Genomic DNA, 10,479 nt, shown 5'->3' on the forward strand with positions numbered 1-10,479 from the left:
CCCCTGGTGCCACTGCGGTGACCCGAGTGCGCCGGCGCGACCCGCCTGGCTTTGGCAGCGCGGCGACTGAGGCCCGGCTCCAGCTCCGCGGCTCCCGCCGGCGCCGGCCCGGTGGCTCTGCTGTCTTGGCTGTATCTGTCCTGCATATTTATGATCGTCTGTCACATTCCCTGTCCGTGGACAGTGTCCAAAGCCTAGCTCGGGGGAGCGTGCCAACAGGTGGGGGACTCGGCCCGACGGGCAGTGTGCCTGATGCGCCTGACGCGCCGCGGACATTCTGGGCTGCCTTTCGGGTTAGGTGACAGCGGGTGACAGCCAAGGTGGCCTGGTTCTGTCACTTGGTCACCGCTTTCCTTGGGGCCGCGACCATAACACCTCGCTGCTAGCCGCTCTGAGCCCACCCGCTGCGGGCTGGGTGGAAATGAATCCGGCTCAGAGTTGGAGACCTTCACCCGGGCTTCCCGCGTGATTGCTGTGCGCTCCAGCAACTGGCACGGTGGCCCCTCGATTGCCTCCTTGCCCACTTCGGAATTTACCTGTATTGTTGCAACTTTTTAATGAGTAAAAGCATAACAAATGCCTCACCTCGCACTGATCTGCCCTGCACTTAAGAGAACCGATGGAACAGGTCATGGTACATCTAGGAGATCCTATGGGGTAGCCTGACACCCGACTGTAAACTCCCAGTTTGTAGGACTGTGCACAGCAAGGCCATTTGTTAGTAGAGCAGTATGTTTGGGGAGAGGAAAGGTTAAAGAGGAACTTGCAAAGTCCAAGAAATCCCAATACCAATCCATTACCTTGTGGAAACCTGAACAATGCAATATATATAAAATCAGTTTTGGCTTTGTTTGGTCAAAACAGAATCATGAAAATCAAAAGGCATTAAGTTTTATAGCCTCTAAGGTTCCTTCCAACCTAGATTGCATTATTCTCTGGTATTGTGCAAACAACCCCCTGTTTTATCTGCTGAATGTTAAGAAGGCAGCCGATTTTATTGCTTGCTTTTACCAGTGTCTGTGTCCCTCATCTGTCTGCTTATTGCCCCCACCATTCGCTTGGATCTAGAAGGGATTTGCTCGATTTGCTAAGGGAGGTTTGTAGGAATGGGCTTGTCGCTTTTTGAGTTTCAAACCTGAGGAAAGATGCTATATTTCGAAGGCTGTTCCTATCTTAAATAGTCAAAGAGGGAGAGAGGGCCTCGGTCAGGAAGGTCAGCCTGTCCAAGAAGTGAAGGTGTTCCAACCAGAGTAAGCATGATGGACACATGAAAAATTCAAGAGCTTTTGAGCTTCTCTTTTACTGGGCTTTAATACTAGGCCTACGTTATTGTATCTGACTTGTGAAACTGCATAATTTCAAACTCACTGTACACACAAAATGCTTTAAATTCAGACAGCATTCTTTCCTTGTATAGTTATTTAATTAAATCATCAAGTAGCCTATTGTATATACAAAGGTTTTTTTTTTAAATTTTATTTTACTTATTTCTGTTTTGGGGGGTTGTTTTTTTGCTTTTAATAGGGTCTTATTACATAGACCTGGCTGTCCTGGAACTCCCTATGTAGACCAGGATGGCTCTGAACTCAAAGATACCTCCCTACCTCTGCCTCCTCAGTGCTGGGACTAAAGGTGTACACCACCATACCCAGCTTTTTTTTTTCTTTTCATTTTAAAGATAATTTGACCTGTGGCAGTTAATTCAGAATCCAGGAAGCAGTGCTTCTAATCAACACTTATGAGCCAGGTGTGGTGGTACACACCTGTACTTCTAACACTCAAGGTCAAGGCAAGATTAGCAACTGGAAACTACACCTAGGTGACAGGAGGCCGCTCCTCCCAAACCTCAAAATAATAAGCATTCAGAACCCTCAAAATTAGGTTACAAATAACCTTAAGATACAAATAACTTACTTAGTACAGAACCAGGAAACCTCTGAGGAACACTTAGGTACCAATTAAACATAATTTTTATAAAAGAAAGACGAAGGCTTAGGTTTACAACGCTATCATTTAAAAACAGGTGTTTTAAATAACTGCCTTCTCCAAATCAAATATTTTGCATTGAGTTGTAGGACTAGACTTGGATGATAATGAGCTATAGTAAATTTAATTTTGCAAGCAAGAAACATGCTCCTGACTAGGTGTGTTCATGAAAGAAATTAACCAGCCAGGCGTGGTGGTGCAGATCTTTAATCCCAGCATCTGGTTGCAGAGGTAGGCAGATGTTCAAGTTGGAAGCCAGCCTGGTCTACACAGTGAGTTCTGGGACAGCCAAAGCTACATAGTGATACCTTGTCTCAAAAAAGAAAAAAAAATTCAAGAAACAAAATTTCTATTTGGGGGAAATAATTTTAATAGAGTAGATAGAAGCTGAGAAGTTGGGAAGAGTGTTATGGTTGTTATAGCCACCATGTGGCTATTGAAAATGATAAGACAGAAAGCCATTTTGTATTCACTTTTATTTTATGTTTGAGTGTTTTGCTTGCCTGTATGTTTTGCCTGCATGTATGTGTGCATACCACATGCATGCCTGGTGCCCATGAAGAAGACGTCTGATCACCTGTATCTGGAGTTACAGGTGGTTGTGAGCCAACATGTGGGTGCTGGGAACCAAACCTGGGTCTTCTGCAAGAGCGCCGTGATTCCCTAGAGTGATGCTTCAGTGTAAGTGATTTCTCGGTGTATTTGTTCCTTCAAGGAATAGTACAGCAATGAGTATGGGGCTTGTGGTTACAAGTCTCGGGGTTAACACTGTCGCAATGGCACATTTTTACTTGTGTGGCCCTGGAATTAATATATAGGCCCAAAGAGTACTACTTCCCTTTTGTGATAACATAGAATGCCACCTTTATGATGTTTTCAGTTTTCAACTATGAAGTAGTTTAATCTCCTGATAGCACATCCAACTCATCTCTTGTATAGTGATGTCTGTCTCTAGTAGGAATCCACTTTGATAATACATGACTTCTAGTTCTGGAACCATGAAAGCCAATATTTAGTTTTGAAACTGTAGCTCTGAATTTAATTCATTTGCTATTTTATCTTCAGAGAAAAAGATAGAGGTTTTTTTTGAGATTTATTTTATGTGTGTATGGATGTTTTGCCCTTGTGCCTATGTGTGTACCTTGTGTGTGCCTAGAGCCTGCAAAGACCAGAAGAGCCCATTGGATCCCCTCAAACTGTAGTTACAGATAACCTGTGGGCCATCGTGTGGGTGCTGGAAGCTGAACCCAGGTATTCTGCAAGAGACACAGAGCTCTTAACTGATGAGCCATCCGCCCAGCACCTGATTGTTTGCTTTGGAGGTAGAGTATCATGTAGCCCAGGCTAGCCTTAACATTAATGATCCTCCAACTCAGCCTCCCAAGTGCTGGCCTTCCACATGTGCTCCACTACGCCCAGCTTAAGAGTTGAGGTCTTTTAAAGAAATCTAAACGGCTTTGCTGTAAGGTTAGGAATAAAAAGACGCTGTTGGGTCTATGATGAGTCTGCGCTAAATTGGTGTGAGGTTATTATCTCTGGGTTTCAGTAGTGTTTTCTGCCTTTGCAGTTCTCCCCCCTCCAATGACTGCTTCTCATGTTTTTATCCTCTCTGGGTTTGTTCCATAGAAACTAACTTTGTTTCTAGAAGAAGTAATCACACCTTTAACTGTAATATACCCATCACAACTTAACAGTCATCAGCAGAATTTTATCCCCAAGTATTTCTTTAGCATGAGAATATTTGACTGAGATCACAGTATTTTAAACTCCGAAAATTATACAAAATATTCTTATCTAATAATTTCTTTGCTAAAAGGAATATTTAGCCAAAGATACTGAGTTCTGAAAACTGAAAGACCAGTTCTATTTATGTGACAAAAGTGTGGTCAGGTGGTGGTGGTGCACACCTTTAATCCCAGGACTCAGGAGGCGAGGCAGGCAGATCTCTGTGAGTTCGAGGCCAGCCTGGTCTATAAGAGCTAGTTCTATAAGGACAGACACCAAAGACAGAGAAACCCTGTCTCAAAAAACTAAAAGAAAAAAAAAGGTATGAACATAATCCATGCTCTGTTAGACAACATTTAAAATTGATGGTCAATATAACTCTGTATAGGTGTTTAACTTTCTGGAAAATTCTAAAATGCTGATGAATCTAAAATGCTGATGAAAAGGACCCAAATAATGGTTCACTCTACAGTATCAGCTGTTCTTATAGTAACCAAATGATTAATCTTTCACTTTTGTCCTGATTACCACAAATCATTACAAATATTCAATAAAATTTCGCATTTTCAAAATAATCCTTTTAGTCTGTGCCTTCCTAGTTCTAGAGATCCACCTGCGTTCCAATTGTCTTTACACATGTCTGTCCTATTCTAGTTCTTTTCCGGGGTTGGGCATATATTTGTGAAATGCTTCTGCTCCTCTTATTCTCCTTCTGTGCTACTTTCAAATAATGAACAACTTGCCTGGCTTTCCCCCTATAACCTGGGAAGTGGTCTCCCTCACAGAAAGGAGCAGCGTGTGGTCACGTGTTTAAAACAACAGTAAAGACAGCATACAGTGTGGCATTAGCCAGACTGTGTTTGAGGACTATTTGTTTTCTTTATTCTGCTTTGCCTAAGGAATACAAACATTCCATCCCATTCCCTTGAGCACATGTCCTCTCGTGGCACATACGTGCTGGGTTTAAAATGTGACACATGTAAGTCACACATGAATTTCTGCTCGCTACGCAAGTTAAGGCCAGGCTAGACACTGATCTTTATTCCTCTCCTTAGCATTCACGCTGACCTTTCATCTACATATGTAGTAGACGTATGGCACCATTAAATGTGTACATCGAGATGTGCTTATCGTGCTGCAAACCATTTTCAAGTATTCAATTTTGATGTTTATTATGGTGCTGGTGTTTATGATCTGAGAACTGGATAGATACTCCTTTTTAGCACAATGCTGTTTTATGAAATGTGGTTTTTACATGATATGTGATTTATCTTATTATAGCCATAAAAGTCAGTCTCATACAGAGGTAAAGGAACTAAAATAAACAGATTCCATTCACTTTGGAACTGAATGGAACGTGATGTTTTCCTTCAGTCTGCATTTGTTTCTAATCGTGCCTCGTGGAAAGAGCCCTGGTGTGATTAACAGTGGTATCTTGTAGGTTGTATAACTGATTTTTCCGTGGCAAGTAAATACTTTCCTTGGTATTAAGAGTATTTTGCTTTAAAAGTTGCTAATCACCAGCATTTTACTGGGGCAATATCCGGTATCCCTTCAGGGACTCTAGTAAACCCAGGTGGACTCACCCAGGCAAGCACATGTTTTTAACTAACGGATGGTTTCTCAAAACAACTGCTTTTTTTTTTTTTTTCTGCATCAAAGTGGGTAAAATAGTTGCATGAGACTAGAACATAGGCTGGGATTTTCAGTGGTGCCAAGAAATGTTCTCCAGAAAGACAATGGAATATGGCAGGGGAAACTTCTGACTCGGAACTGGGAAAGCTGGGTAGGAGGCTGGCCACTCTTGTCCTGAGATACGCCTTGTGCGTGTTGGCCTTATTGTCCTAATTCATGTAGCAAAGGACAAACTAGAGTCTCAATAAATTTCCTTCTAGTCTAGAACCATGCAATTTTTTATTATTTTAGGCTGTCACTAAATGCTGATTTTGCATTCTCTTTTAATATCATTTTTTTGTATTGAATCCTCAATTGTAATGTTTATCTTGAATGGCCTACCTTCAGCCAACAGACTGTAGTACACTTTTTCAGCGCATGCTGTTGGTGTGCTTTTCTGCGGTAGGTATTACACAACAGCATGCGCTGTTGACAAGATAACTAAGAGGCACTTCCCTCCCAGAAGTAAATACTACAAATGGATGTAGTAGTTTGCATGTGTGGACACACTCACGCGGGGGTGGGGATCAGTGGATGAGGTGTCATGGTAGTGCAAAGAGGCTGACTAGTTGTAGTTTGAGGGAAGCCACAAAGGCTGTAAAGAAGTGGCCCTTGACTGGGGTTGCAAAGAGGAGTCTGCCAAGCAGAAAACAGGGCCAAGGAAGGCGTCCGAAGGCCTGCAGATGATGTAGACAAATGTGGAGAGTGAGGCAGGAAGACATAGCAATCTTTGATTTGAACTTGAAGACAGAGTTTCAGTGTCCAGATAATCCTAAAGAACATGCTATGAGACATTGGCTAGGCAGAAGAATGGGCAAGAATGGCCAAGAAACAGGCCGGGAAGCTAGGGAATCTTAAAAGGGTGCAGACACTGCCCTCACCTTCACAAACTGAACAGTTTGAAACCCTTACGTAGGGAAATTCACTTGCACTTGTTTCCACAACAGCTGGGCAGGAACGCTGAGGATTAGCTTGTGTTTAGTAAGCATAGTGGTGTCCTAAGTCTTCTTCTCAATAGCAAGTCCAATATGTAGTTAGGAAAATTTTCTAGCACCTGGCTTCTTTTTTCTTTATGGAAAGTTAGGGTAACACTTGTGGGGCAAACATTTTAAAGATTGTCTTTGTACGGCTGTAAGATGATCACTACTTGAGGGGATTTCTCAAGGGACTCAGATCGTTTCCTAACAGGCGACATGATTATCACATGTACATCACTGCTCCTTCAGAGTCCCAAACCGAACCACTTTGGTTCTGCTGAAAAGGTAGAATGGGATGACGTTTAGGAAGCTGTTATTTGTAAATTTCGAAATTCTAGAAGATTTGGAATAGTTATAAATTCCAAGAGGGAAAGCGCACTATCTGACTTTGTGGGCCGTGTCCGTCTTCTCCCCAGACCCTCCTCCTGTGGGTGGCTGTGGAGCATATGTCAGCCTGCAATGAGGCTATCCACTTTAAGCCATTTCATTTAGACACTTGTTATAATGTAAGTGCTTTTGCTTTTACTTTGGCAATTGGTGTGCAATTCTAATTAGCACTTGGAACACAGTGGAATGCGTTGATGAGGCACAAGACATGAAGAAATACATTCATAATGGCCTGCCTGAGAACTCTGGCAGCGTCCAGAAAAGACACTCTCTGTGCGATGCGTAAGCTTCTGAGAACTCACCCTGGCTGGCATTTATCTCTTGTACATTAATCATCTCAGTGTTTTCAGATGTCAAAATATTGGCGTGCGCAGCGCTGTCATCTGTGCCACACTGAGAATACTAATTTCTTACTCATTTTGATAAAGTGGTTGATGGATAAGGAAACTATGTGTTTTCTCTATCTTCCAAGGATTGTCCTCCAACTTTGCCCTTCTATCTCTTCCTAAATCTTTGAAGTTCCCCAAAGCCATTTTTCACTACCATTTCCTCTGTGGCCACCTCTCTCTTCTGTTATAACAGCTTTCCACCCCCTACAACATCAGACTGCATTTTGTTAAAAGTGCTTCCTCCTCTGTTGACCTTTCCGGTGGCTACTGTTGTCATCTTGAGAGGACCTGAAGTCACTTGGAGAAAAACCTTTGAGCGTGTCTGCGAGGTGGTTTCTCGATTGGGTCAATTAATGCGGAAGAGCCACTCTGTATATGGACAACATTCCATGGCCTGGGGTCCTGGGATGAGTAAGAAGGAGAAAGCAAGCTGAGCCCCAGCATTCAATGCTTTCTGCTTCTTGATTGCTGATGCAATTCAGGCAGTTGCCTCAAGCGCCTGACATCAGGCCCTCACTACCTTCAAGCCAGGAGCCAAAGTAAACCCTGCCAATAAAGTTCTTCAGTCAGATGTTTTCGTCACAGCCACAAGAAAAGTAGCCATTGTAGTTCTCAATGCCACCTTTGTAGGAGCCCTTTCCCCCTGAATCTGGTTTCTGGTTTGGTTTTGCTATTTAATGACATTCAGCTGTAAGGTCTAAAACACTAGGACTAGAAAGAAGGCACACACACATCATAATTGTGCTGTTAGAGGGTGAATATTCTTCCTTACCTGCCCTGGGGACAGCTTCCTTAAATGAGGATAATAATACCTGTTATGCCGGATTGTGGTCAAGATTAAATAACTTCTATCTCTCAACTCAACATGTATAGAGAGCCCTATTACTCATTGGTAATTGCAACTATTATTTACTATACTTAGTACTAAGAACATGAAGGTGAACAGGCCATGACCCTGCCCTAAAGACTTTATGGAAAAGGACAGACAAGAAGATAGACAACTGCAAAATAATCACTGATGAATGAGCAGGATTTGTGAGGATAAGGGTTGGAGTGAGGGCATCAGGAGGGCATTGAGTAGAGGGCGAAGTGCGCAGACTACGTCAGAGTCAGAGCAGTGCAAGCTCAAAACACAGGGAGAGCTGCAATGTCTCTGTGATGATGTGGCTCCGTTAGAGCTGTGAGCATCAGAAACACAGGGAGAGCTGCAATGTCTCTGTGATGATGTGGCTCCCTTAGAGCTGTGAGCATCAGAAGGGGCCTTGGAAGCCAGCTGAGGACACAGAACCCGCGAAGGGAACAGGATCCTATTGGTGTTTTCAGAAGATCTCTTTCCTTGGCAAGGTGTGGAGTTCTTTGAAAGGGTTCAGCGAACCAGTATGACCAGTTAGGAGGCTGCAGTTAGACCAAAGGTAGCGTAGGCAGCAGTGGGAATAGGGAAGACTCAACACAGAGAAACTTGAGCCGGAAAAGGTGGGGGGCGGGGCAGTGTTCATCTAGAGGAGGGAAGGAGAGGAGAAACTTTAAGGAAGATTATAGGATTTTGACTTGGGCTGATGGTCCATTGTGTAACATAGGGAATGCAAGATGGAGAATTCATAAGCTACGGTTGGTTGCTGGGTCTTAAATGTCCCTTCCAAAAAATCATGCTGAAATTTAATTGCCATAGTAAGCATTAAGAGCTGCGTCTTTATGTAGTGATTAGCGTTTTGGGGGCTGTGTGCTCATGTCTAGGTTCATGCATTTATCACGGGAGTGGGCCCTGTTGTGGACATTCCACCCTCCATTCCTCTCCGTCTCTCTCAGGCTCCCTTTCATACGCATGCGCATATGCACACATATACATTGTCATCATGTGCTGCTTCCCACGGTGTTATGATTCAGTGAAAAGTCTTCCCAGCTGTGGTGTTCAATATTGACTGTCAGCTTGGAAGGGTCTGGAGCCACCTAGGAGAAAAAGCTCTGGGTGTGCCTGTAAGGGAGTCCATGCACTGTGTTAGTGGAGGTGGGAAGACCTACCTGCCCAAGCATAGGTACCAGCTTTCCCTGGATCGAGGTGCTGGGATGGATCAAAATAGGAAAGCAAGCTGAGCATGAGCAGCCACTGCTGTCTGCCTCACTGCGGATGCAATGTGAACAGCTGCCTCATGCTCCTGACACCACGCCTCCTCTGCCATGGTAGACAGGACTCTGGAACTGTGAGCTACAATAACCCCCCTGTAATGGTTATCTTTGTTAACACAACCTAGAGTTACCTTGGAAGATATCTACGTGAGGTGTTGTCTACACTGGGTTGGCCTGTGGGCATACTTGTGGGGATTATCTTAAATTAGTCGACGTGAGAAGGCCTATCCCACTGTGGGTTAGGCCCTGAAGAATCTAGGAAGAATCTAGGAAGAAGATTCTGGATTATATAAAAGTACAGAATTTTAGCTGAGCACATGTAAGAAAGCAAGCGCATTTATTTCTCTCTGCTCTTGATGGGATGGCACGTGACTAGCTGCTTCAATTGAGCGGTAAAGTATACCCTTTCTTACCTAAGTTGTTTTTTGTTAATTATCTTATCACAGCAACAGAAATGATCTAGAGCACCCCCTTTCTTTAAGTTACTTTTTGTCAGATAGTTTATAACATTGAGAAAGTACCTAATACACCAGCCTTTCAAATCACAGCAGAACAAATTTCTGTTGTCATTTGTCCAGTCTGTGGTTTTCTGTCATGGCAACAGAGAAAAAAAAAAAAACTAAGAATGTGGGGGATATAAAATGAGTCTGATATGAAAATTAGGATTTGGGGTGCTCTTTGGAAGAGTAGGGCATTTTTGACTTTTATTGTTATAATTCTATATATTGTAACCCTGATTCTTTTCTTGTTGTATGTGAATACTCCGTCATCATATGACATGTCAAACACTGATGGGCTTTGTGGCAAATATTTGTTCTGGGAGAACTCCATTGCATCATTTAAATCTTTGCTTTAATTTTCAATATGACAGATCTAAATTCTTTCCTCTTGGATTTTTATTGTACCAGTATAATTTGTACCAGCACAGGATCTTTCTGATGTGAATTTTACAGTACAGTCCTGATATATCAACTTTGTTTTTCTTCGTCTTTCAGATATTTGCAGTTTAACCCTTTTCCATGCAAAATCTCATTTGAGCTTATGGAACTGCTTCTATGGTGACAAATTTACTGCATCAAATTTTAGACATCTAAACTTTCATCAGATCGTTTTGATTTTTCATCAAGTTGCAAGCAATAATATTTTTCTCTTTTATATTTTTTGTTATTCTCAGGTGTATTTTACCTTAACTTAGAAAACAAAGCCTAGGGGGCTGG

The sequence above is a fragment of the Microtus ochrogaster genome, unplaced genomic scaffold (assembly GCF_000317375.1).
Source record: "Microtus ochrogaster isolate Prairie Vole_2 unplaced genomic scaffold, MicOch1.0 UNK5, whole genome shotgun sequence".
Taxonomy (NCBI): domain Eukaryota; kingdom Metazoa; phylum Chordata; class Mammalia; order Rodentia; family Cricetidae; genus Microtus; species Microtus ochrogaster.